The 12,145-nt window shown below is 40.5% G+C and overlaps 1 long non-coding RNA gene across 1 annotated transcript in view; it reads left to right on the top strand.

The window, feature by feature from the left end:
• The window catches only part of LOC306940464, a 687,363-nt gene that overhangs the window by 373,556 nt on the left and 301,662 nt on the right, over nucleotides 1-12,145 (top strand). The gene's annotated exons all lie outside the window — the stretch shown is intronic.

Here is a 12,145-nt window from a genome sequence, read left to right as displayed (position 1 = left end):
TGTGCTATTGCCATTCAGAATGCATTGGGCGTTTAAGTTAAATAACTCACAAACTACAAAACATTTCAAAGTAAAAAGTTCCAGCATGTGTCTCCACAGTAAGCTGAATTATAAAAAGTGTGAATGGAGTTTCTAGGTGAAAGTGACTTTTTGACGTGCCAATATCTGCCATTGAGCCCCATTATAAATGTCTCAAATTTGAAAGCACTATATTTCTAAAACTATGAAACATTTCAAAGATTCCTTTTCAGGCAAACATGTCCACCGTAAGATGAACCTAAATAGATTTGAATGGGGTTTCTAGGTGTACATATGTAGGACTAGTAGCATGCCAAAGTTTGTGCTATTGCCATTGTGAATGCATTGGGCGTTTAAGTTAAATAACTCACAAACTACAAAACATTTCAAAGTAAAAAGTTCCAGCATGTGTCTCCACAGTAAGCTGAATTATAAAAAGTGTGAATGGAGTTCTTAGGTGAAAGTGACTTTTTGACGTGCCAATATCTGCCATTGAGCCCCATTATAAATGTCTCAAATTTGAAAGCACTATATTTCTAAAACTATGAAACATTTCAAAGATTCCTTTTCAGGCAAACATGTCCACCGTAAGATGAACCTAAATAGGTTTGAATGGGGTTTCTAGGTGTACATATATAGGACTAGTAGCATGCCAAAGTTTGTGCTATTGCCATTGTGAATGCATTGGGCGTTTAAGTTAAATAACTCACAAACTACAAAACATTTCAAAGTAAAAAGTTCCAGCATGTGTCTCCACAGTAAGCTGAATTATAAAAAGTGTGAATGGATTTCCTAGGTGAAAGTGACTTTTTGACGTGCCAATATCTGCCATTGAGCCCCATTATAAATGTCTCAAATTTGAAAGCACTATATTTCTAAAACTATGAAACATTTCAAAGATTCCTTTTCAGGCAAACATGTCCACCGTAAGATGAACCTAAATAGGTTTGAATGGGGTTTCTAGGTGTAAGTATGTAGGACTAGTAGCATGCCAATGTTTGTGCTATTGCCATTCAGAATGCATTGGGCGTTTAAGTTAAATAAGTGACGAAATGACGAAAATCACTCGAGACCACCATGGTCTCGAACAGGCATACTATAGCATGCTGTTTTTCATCATTTTTGAGGATTTAAAAAAAAGACGAAAATCACTCCGAGACCATGGACTATAGCCCATGGTCTCGGAGTGATTTTCGTCTTTTTTTCAAATCTTCGTTTTTCCTCATTTATAGCCCATGGTCTCAGACGGCATACTATAGCATGCCGTTTTTCATAATTTTCCGTCACGCTTTTCCGTCGAGCTTTTCTATACATTTCTCAAATTCGAAAGCACTATATTTCTAAAACTATGAAACATTTCAAAGATTCCTTTTCAGGCAAACATGTCCACCGTAATATGAACCTAAATAGGTTTGAATGGGGTTTCTAGGTGTAAGTATGTAGGACTAGTAGTATGCCAAAGTTTGTGCTATTGCCATTGTGAATGCATTGGGCGTTTAAGTTAAATAACTCACAAACTACAAAACATTTCAAAGTAAAAAGTTCCAGCATCTGTCTTCACAGTAAGCTGAATTATAAAAAGTGTGAATGGAGTTCCTAGGTGAAAGTGACTTTTTGACGTGCCAATATCTGCCATTGAGCCCCATTATAAATTTCTCAAATGTGAAAGCACTATATTTCTAAAACTATGAAACATTTCAAAGATTCCTTTTCAGGCAAACATGTCCACCGTAAGATGAACCTAAAAAGGTTTGAATGGGGTTTCTAGGTGTAAGTATGTAGGACTAGTAGCATGCCAATGTTTGTGCTATTGCCATTCAGAATGCATTGGGCGTTTAAGTTAAATAACTGACGAAATGACGAAAATCACTCGAGACCACCATGGTCTCGAACAGGCATACTATAGCATGCTGTTTTTCATCATTTTTGAGGATTTAAAAAAAAGACGAAAATCACTCCGAGACCATGGACTATAGCCCATGGTCTCGGAGTGATTTTCGTCTTTTTTTCAAATCTTCGTTTTTCATCATTTATAGCCCATGGTCTCAGACGGCATACTATAGCATGCCGTTTTTCATAATTTTCCGTCACGCTTTTCCGTCAAGCTTTTCTATACATTTCTCAAATTCGAAAGCACTATATTTCTAAAACTATGAAACATTTCAAAGATTCCTTTTCAGGCAAACATGTCCACCGTAAGATGAACCTAAATAGGTTTGAATGGGGTTTCTAGGTGTAAGTATGTAGGACTAGTAGCATGCCAAAGTTTGTGCTATTGCCATTGTGAATGCATTGGGCGTTTAAGTTAAATAACTGACGAAATGACGAAAATCACTCGAGACCACCATGGTCTCGAACAGGCATACTATAGCATGCTGTTTTTCATCATTTTTGAGGATTTGAAAAAAGACGAAAATCACTCCGAGACCATGGACTATAGCCCATGGTCTCGGAGTGATTTTCGTCTTTTTTTCAAATCCTCGTTTTTCATCATTTATAGCCCATGGTCTCAGATGGCATACTATAGCATGCCGCTTTTCATCATTTTCCGTCACGCTTTTCTATAAATTTCTCAAAGTTGAAAGCACTATATTTCTAAAACTATGAAACATTTCAAAGATTCCTTTTCAGGCAAACATGTCCACCAGATGAAACTACATAGATTTGAATGGGGTTTCTAGGTGTACATATGTAGGACTAGTAGCATGCCAAAGTTTGTGCTATTGCCATTGTGAATGCATTGGGCGTTTAAGTTAAATAACTCACAAACTACAAAACATTTCAAAGTAAAAAGTTCCAGCATGTGTCTCCACAGTAAGCTGAATTATAAAAAGTGTGAATGGAGTTTCTAGGTGAAAGTGACTTTTTGACGTGCCAATATCTGCCAATGAGCCCCATTATAAATGTCTCAAATTTGAAAGCACTATATTTCTAAAACTATGAAACATTTCAAAGATTCCTTTTCAGGCAAACATGTCCCCCGTAAGATGAACCTAAATAGGTTTGAATGGGGTTTATAGGTGTAAGTATGTAGGACTAGTAGCATGCCAAAGTTTGTGCTATTGCCATTGTGAATGCATTGGGCGTTTAAGTTAAATAACTGACGAAATGACGAAAATCACTCGAGACCACCATGGTCTCGAACAGGCATACTATAGCATGCTGTTTTTCATCATTTTTGAGGATTTGAAAAAAGACGAAAATCACTCCGAGACCATGGACTATAGCCCATGGTCTCGGAGTGATTTTCGTCTTTTTTTCAAATCCTCGTTTTTCATCATTTATAGCCCATGGTCTCAGATGGCATACTATAGCATGCCGCTTTTCATCATTTTCCGTCACGCTTTTCTATAAATTTCTCAAAGTTGAAAGCACTATATTTCTAAAACTATGAAACATTTCAAAGATTCCTTTTCAGGCAAACATGTCCACCAGATGAAACTACATAGATTTGAATGGGGTTTCTAGGTGTACATATGTAGGACTAGTAGCATGCCAATGTTTGTGCTAAATAACTCACAAACTACAAAACATTTCAAAGTAAAAAGTTCCAGCATGTGTCTCCACAGTAAGCTGAATTATAAAAAGTGTGAATGGAGTTCCTAGGTGAAAGTGACTTTTTGACGTGCCAATATCTGCCATTGAGCCCCATTATAAATGTCTCATATTTGAAATCACTATATTTCTAAAACTATGAAACATTTCAAAGATTCCTTTTCAGGCAAACATGTCCACCGTAAGATGAACCTAAATAGGTTTGAATGGGGTTTCTAGGTGTACATATGTAGGACTATTAGCATGCCAAAGTTTGTGCTATTGCCATTGTGAATGCATTGGGCGTTTAAGTTAAATAACTCACAAACTACAAAACATTTCAAAGTAAAAAGTTCCAGCATGTGTCTCCACAGTAAGCTGAATTATAAAAAGTGTGAATGGAGTTTCTAGGTGAAAGTGACTTTTTGACGTGCCAATATCTGCCAATGAGCCCCATTATAAATGTCTCAAATTTGAAAGCACTATATTTCTAAAACTATGAAACATTTCAAAGATTCCTTTTCAGGCAAACATGTCCACCGTAAGATGAACCTAAATAGGTTTGAATGGGGTTTCTAGGTGTAAGTATGTAGGACTAGTAGCATTCCAATGTTTGTGCTATTGCCATTCAGAATGCATTGGGCGTTTAAGTTAAATAACTGACGAAATGACGAAAATCACTCGAGACCACCATGGTCTCGAACAGGCATACTATAGCATGCTGTTTTTCATCATTTTTGAGGATTTGAAAAAAAGATGAAAATCACTCCGAGACCATGGACTATAGCCCATGGTCTCGGAGTGATTTTCGTCTTTTTTTCAAATCCTCGTTTTTCATCATTTATAGCCCATGGTCTCAGATGGCATACTATAGCATGCCGCTTTTCATCATTTTCCGTCACGCTTTTCCGTCACGCTTTTCTATAAATTTCTCAAAGTTGAAAGCACTATATTTCTAAAACTATGAAACATTTCAAAGATTCCTTTTCAGGCAAACATGTCCACCGTAAGATGAAACTACAAAGATTTGAATGGGGTTTCTAGGTGTACATATGTAGGACTAGTAGCATGCCAAAGTTTGTGCTATTGCCATTGTGAATGCATTGGGCGTTTAAGTTAAATAACTCACAAACTACAAAACATTTCAAAGTAAAAAGTTCCAGCATGTGTCTCCACAGTAAGCTGAATTATAAAAAGTGTGAATGGATTTCCTAGGTGAAAGTGACTTTTTGACGTGCCAATATCTGCCATTGAGCCCCATTATAAATGTCTCAAATTTGAAATCACTATATTTCTAAAACTATGAAACATTTCAAAGATTCCTTTTCAGGCAAACATGTCCACCGTAAGATGAACCTAAATAGGTTTGAATGGGGTTTCTAGGTGTAAGTATGTAGGACTAGTAGCATGCCAATATTTGTGCTATTGCCATTCAGAATGCATTGGGCGTTTAAGTTAAATAACTCACAAACTACAAAACATTTCAAAGTAAAAAGTTCCAGCATGTGTCTCCACAGTAAGCTGAATTATAAAAAGTGTGAATGGAGTTTCTAGGTGAAAGTGACTTTTTGACGTGCCAATATCTGCCATTGAGCCCCATTATAAATGTCTCAAATTTGAAAGCACTATATTTCTAAAACTATGAAACATTTCAAAGATTCGTTTTCAGGCAAACATGTCCACCGTAAGATGAACCTAAATAGATTTGAATGGGGTTTCTAGGTGTACATATGTAGGACTAGTAGCATGCCAAAGTTTGTGCTATTGCCATTGTGAATGCATTGGGCGTTTAAGTTAAATAACTCACAAACTACAAAACATTTCAAAGTAAAAAGTTCCAGCATGTGTCTCCACAGTAAGGTCTATAGATGTAACAATTAAGGTTAATGTTGAAAATGTAAATGCCAAAACCCAAGACGGGCACAGCAGGGAATCGAACCCCAATCCCAGTAAACCAGGAGCTCCATGCCTGTGCCTTGTATTGTGCCTTGTGTGTTTGTTTTTTTTCACAAACAACGTGAAAACCCTAGCAAGAATTTAAGATAAAGTTCTTACCTTGAAACATCTCTTCTCTTCATGTTCAAAAATGTCACGAACCGACGCAAATGCACTTTTGTATGAAATTGAATTTAGTTTTAGTCACAATTGATTAGTGTTATTCTAGTTTTAGTCGACTAAATATAATATTTTAGTCGACTAAATCTACAGTTTATTTAGTCAACTAAAATGTATTTTAGTAAACTGACGATTGAGCCTATGACACACAGTATGGCATGCCATAATACCTCCCTCTTCACATTTCAATAGATCCTGAGATCTTTTGTGGCCAGATGTAATTTCCTATAGGTCTAGTAGGACTATAGTAAATAACATCAGAAATTGCTGTGCGCCCCCCACTACCTAAAATGCCCAAAACATATCTTTAAAAAAAAACTCTAAGAGTGTACAAATGGATCAAATGGTCCATTTGTACACTCTCAGAGTTATGGGGGTCCTTGAAATTAAAGTTTTAGAACCACTGTACAGTAAATGGAACAGAGCCTTAATTAGTATCATCGGTAACACCTGACGTAGATAGGCGTTCACTGTATTGGTGTTGTACATTATTTGCTTTGTGATGAAATAACGCACACGTTTTACATACAAAGAAAAAAACAATCACTCTCGATAGCTTCTGTATGCTATAAGAAAGGCTAGTCACGAAACGCATAAAAGCATAGCCTCAGCGCCGACCTGGACCCATACCAGTTCGCGTATGCACCATGCTCCACTTCACTCTGTCGCATCTGTAAAAGACAGACCAGGATCCTATTCATAGACTTAATTCAGCTCTGCCACAACACCATCCAATGACCATCGATGGCTCAGCTGTGGAAAGGGAACAGTACAACATTCTTGGGAATACTGCTGACAGACAACCTGGCCCCGAGCAGCAACACCACTGCAATCATAAAAAAGGCCCTGCAGCGTCTCTACCCCCTCCGTCAGCTGAAAAGAGTCGACCTGCCTGTCCCCGCCCTGACCATGTTCTATAAAGGTACCATCGAGAGCATTCTCACCTAATGTTTCACCTCCTGGTATGGCAACAGCACAGCTGAGGAGAAAAAACAACTGGACAGGACGGTGAGAACAGCCAGCAAGATCACCGGTATACCTCGCTGCCCTCCCTGGCAGACATATACCAGCAGAGATGCATGAGGAGAGGATCATTGAGGATTCCACCCACCCCTCTCACAGCCTGTTCTCCCTTAATGCCATCTGGGAAACGGTACAGGAGCATCAGTGCCAGGACGGAAAGGACGCGGAGCAGTTTTTTTCCCCAGGCAATCAGACTTCTGAACTCTAGTCTCCCTGCATGGTAGATATACATGGACTAGCTCAGGGGGGCATTCCTATATGCAAGAGAAGAGATGACATGAACTCTATGTTCAGTTTTTAAATGTTTTTATTTTATTTATCTGGCTATGCTTTTTTATGAATCCCTGTAGTTTTAGGACTTATTTAAATTCAGAGTATTGTTTTGCATTTGATATATTTATTCTTGTATGAGTTTGTGGCGTGCTGTCTTTTTAACTAGGAGAAACATACATGTCACATACATGTGGGCGGCGGTGGCTCAGGGGTAGAGTGGCTCGATGGTAACCACAAGGTTGCCTGTTCGAACCCAGGCTCCCCCAGAGTTAGTGTCGAAGTGTCCTTGAGCAAGACACTGAACCCCAAATTGTTCATGATGTGCTGGTAGGTGCCTTGCATGGTTTCGGCTGCCATTGATGGTTGAATTGATGCACGATTTACCATTTCATGTAATTTTGTTTGTTGCTGCTGCAGTTGGAAAAAATGACAAAATAAAGCAATCTTGAATATGATTTATGGTATGCTCAAAATAAACCTGCACATAAAAACAAAACGGTGTATTAGTTTGATATAAAATACTGATTAAAAAAGAAAGAGAATATATATATATATATATATATATATATATATATATATATATATATATATACTGTATATTCACCTGAACCCACATATGCAACTGAACTGCATCTATGAATTTAATCTATATCAAGTTATGTATAATTAGATACTGTATACTTTAGCTAGCCAATCAGAATTGAGCCTGTGTCCACTCCTCATCCATCTTCTTTTCTCTTTTTTGTTGTAATTCATTTAAACTTTATTGCAGTGTAGTTTCAGTTTGACTCAAATGTAAGAAGAGCACACTTGACTATTTAGTTTAAATGTGTTATGTATTTAATCTTTGGTTTTTACAACCCATTCGGGGTGTATAAAGTTGAGCTGCCAACTTTCGCTTTCACTTTGCACACAAGTATGCCATGTATGGCGTACCATGAGGTGCGCTCACCACTGCTGGTACGACTGCTGCTGACTACTGCCGAGTCCTAAAGCTCTCTGCTGCTGTCTGGGTATGACTGCTGCTCTGAGTCCCTATAGAGCCCTCTGCTATTCTAAATCCTTTAGACCCGTTATTGACCTATACAACCTTGAAAGGTACATTAGTTACGTCACCAAGAACAGTGGTGGAACATACATACATACATACATACATACATACATACATACATACATACATACATACATACATACATACATACATACATACATACATACATACATACATACATACATACATACTTACATACATACATACATACATACATACATACATACCCAGCCGATCCCTTATTGGCTGGTGGAGTACACCGACATACATACCCAGCCGATCGCAGTACTTGCGCACTCTGCTTGCGCAAGTAATTTAAATAATAAAGCACCACAATCTTGTGATGGATTACCTGAGACACTTATTAAAGATTATTCTGCTCAGCCAGTCATGGAGATAATAAGTGACCTTCTAATCACACAATAATGCTAGCGTATGGTGCAGGAAGGTCAGTCTGACTAACTACCCTGTTCACAGTCCAGAAATCTAAGCGAATTCCACGGTTGGCTGTTCTCGTGTATAGTACAACTATTGGAAATCAAAGCAACTCAAAGGATGTCTCTTAGCTGTTTTTACAGCTCCAAGATGAATGATCAGGCACTATATCCCTCAAAGCATTGTTTTCCCTTTTCTATCTGGGTGTATCAAAAATCACACCCATATGAAGTGAGGGCCGCTCTTATCATCATACATCATCACATTCTGGCCAATCACAATTTGCGTCCTCACTTCTGTCTTCAATTATTGTGTTTACACACTTTTGTCTTTTGACAACTAGAAAAGGGTTCTCCTTCGAGCACAGGACTCCGCCTAACCGCGTTGCCTAGCCAGGTCCCGCAAACTGGGGTGCATAGTACGTTGGTTAAACATACTAACAGACATTAGTTCGACAACACTGTCGCTCCCGACATGTGCTGCAGGTTACAACTACCCCTTGCTGCAGGTTAAAACGTACCCGTGGCAGGTTAAAGCTAACCTGTGGCTCCCGACATGCTTGGCAGGTTAAAACGTACCCGTGGCAGGTTAAAGCTAACCCGTGGCTCCCGACATGCATGGCAGGCTACAACTAACCTGTGGCAGGTTAAAACTAACCCGTGGCTTCCTGTGAGGTTAGGTTTAGGTTTGGGTTTTGGGTACTATGGGTAGGGTGTCGGACCCATGACTTTAGGACTGTTTAATAGTACATTGGACCAAACACATGCACCCCCGCAAACCTTGGTCATAGCTACTTGGAATTGGAAATGGAAAAAATCTCAAACTCTCAAACTTTTTCATGTCAAGGACCCCCAAATTGACACTCAAAGCTGCGGACCCCCATTAAAAAATATACGGCAAGGACCACCATAAGAGAAGATTTTTACGGCTCTAGCAGGGATTCTCAACCAGTTTAATTTAAAGGACCGCAGGTTTGACCTGAATTAAGCTACGGCCCCCCATATCTCTGGGACCCGATGTATATTGTAACAGTAAAATCAAAGTTAATTTAACTCTGAGAGTGTACAAATGGAACCAAATGGACCTGTTAGGAGCCACAATCTATGTAAAGCGCCTTGGATAAAGGCGCTATATGAATGCACCATTTACCATTTATCATTTATCGTAATTGACGTCCCCATACCAGCTCTGACCGTGTGATAAAACCTGCTTCCGGAAACGGTGCCACGTGTGTCGGAACCGATTCTGTTTCCTCAATGTTGGATCCGGTTGCTCTCAAATCTAATGGGCACCACGTGAGCTCCATGTAGGGTTACGTGAAGATGTGATGACATTGCATGTGACGTCTCTCAAGGAGAGAATATAAGATGTGATGCCGCTCCCTTGCGGCAGCTCCCTGCAGAAGGAAGTAGAAGGAAGTCTTACATTAGGTTCAACAACATCCTGTCCGAGTCACGCGATGGAGACTGCTCCATGGAAGCGATGGTCAAAGAAACGGACCTCCACGGGGGGATGTGGGAGGACCGAGCTCTCCCGACCTGTGGCGTTGGCTGACCCCAATGCCACGAAAGTGACCGTGAAGCTCAGAGAGCACACGGGTAAACCGGCCTTCAGTAGCTCACACGCCTGCAGGTTCTGTGGCACGACGAACGGAACACAATTCTCCGCCGTGGGCATTGTATGCTCAGACCGGGACTGCCAGGAGCATGCCAAACTGGCCTGCAGCGAGACACACCCCTGTGGACACCGTTGCGGAGGGGTTAAGAACGAGCAGAGGTGCCTGCCGTGTCTGCGCGGCTGCGACAAGAAGAGCGCCGGCCGTCTAAAGCAGGACGCGGAGGACGTGTGCGTGATATGTTTCACGGACGTGCTCCGTGCCGCTCCCGCAGTGCAGCTGGACTGCGGTCACGTGTTCCACCTGCGGTGCACTCACCGCGTCCTCGAGAACAGCTGGCCCGGTCCCCGCGTCACGTTCGGATTTGCGTCGTGTCCCGTGTGCAACAGCGCAATCGGTCACCCGCTCCTTAAAGACATGCTAGACCCCGTCAAGGCACTCTACGAAGACGTCAGGAGAATGGCTCTGACGAGGCTGGAGTACGAGGGCCTCCGCGAGAGTGAAGCGATCACCACTCCGGGCACGTGGTTCCACAACGACCCCGCAGGCTTCGCTATGGACAGATATGCATATTATATCTGCTACAAGTGCAAAAAGGCGTACTTTGGTGGAGAGGCACGCTGCGATGCGGAGGCAGGACAAGCGGATGACTACGACCCCAGTGAACTGGTATGCGGAGCATGCGCCGACGTCCCCAGGGCTCAGACGTGCTCCAAGCACGGTGCAGAGTTCCTCGAGTATAAATGCAGGTACTGCTGCACGGTGGCCATTTGGTTCTGTTTTGGAACCACACACTTTTGCAACACCTGTCACACTAACGTTGTTAATGTGATTAACACCCCCAAGGAGAAGTTACCCCATTGCCCGGCAGGTCCCGGCGCCAAGCAGTTGGAGGATACCGAGTGCCCGCTGCATGTTGTGCACCCATGCACCGGGGAGGAGTTTGCTTTGGGCTGCGGAGCATGCTGGAATGCCTACACCTTCTAAATCTAAACCAGTTTCTCAAAACTTTTCATGCTGGGGACCCCCTAGAACCACCCCAAGGACCCCTGGTGGTCCCCGGACCACACTTTGAGAACCACTGTTCTAGATAGAACACCAATTTCCAACCTTATCTTCATATATATATTTATAATGTGCATCCTCACTAATGCACATTATATGCAATTTACAATTTAGGCATTTAGCAGACGCTCTTAATCCAGAGCGATTTACAGTAAGCAAGAACAAAAAACATGGTAATACATCAAACAGTGGAACTATGTATATACACTATAGAGTGCTATGTCTACGTAAAGTGGAGTCTGAAGAGGTGCGTTTTCAAAGAAGTGGAAGATTGGCTGTGAATCTGCAGTTCTCATTGCAATGGGAAGTGCAATACTTGCCATAGTTTTGGAGCCAGAAGGGCCAGCTTCCCTGCGTCGGCTGATCTAAGCGCTCGGGAGGGTTTGTAGCGTGCGATCAGAAAAATAAAATAAAATAAAATAAAATAAAATAAAATAAAATAAAATAAAATAAAATAAAATAAAATAAAATAAAATAAAATAAAATAAAATAAAATAAAATAAAATAAAATAAAATAAAATAAAATAAAATAAAATAAAATAAAATAAAATAAAATAAAATAAAATAAAATAAAATAAAATAAAATTCAAGTCCATAGACTTGGCTGGCAAAAGATTACATCATTACTGCCCGAAACAAACATTAATGTCTATAGACTTGGCTGGCGACTGGTTATTTTTAATTGGGCTCTAAGCAAACATTAAAAGTCCATAGACTTGGCTGCCACATGACGCAATTTTGGAAAGCCGTGCATTGGAGGGGCTAGTATAGCTGCCAGTGGTGATGTCACTTGTAGGTGGATATCTGAACTGTCCTCCTCTGAGACACAGACCAAAATGGTACCTATCTATTATAATGAACCAATTATATGAAGATAGGTTGAAAATGGATGTTCTACACCAGTGGTCAAACCTTTGTCATCTCAAGGCCCATTATTTATTCAGCATTTGAGCCATGGATGTGATTCAGCATCTCAGACCCAAAACTTAGAATATTTTGTTGTCGTTGAATAAGAT

Source organism: Electrona antarctica (genome assembly GCF_951216825.1).
Source record: "Electrona antarctica genome assembly, chromosome: 1".
NCBI classification, from domain to species: Eukaryota; Metazoa; Chordata; class Actinopteri; order Myctophiformes; family Myctophidae; genus Electrona; species Electrona antarctica.
Note: the sequence above shows the minus strand (reverse complement) of the source record. Positions and strands in the feature narration are given on the sequence as shown.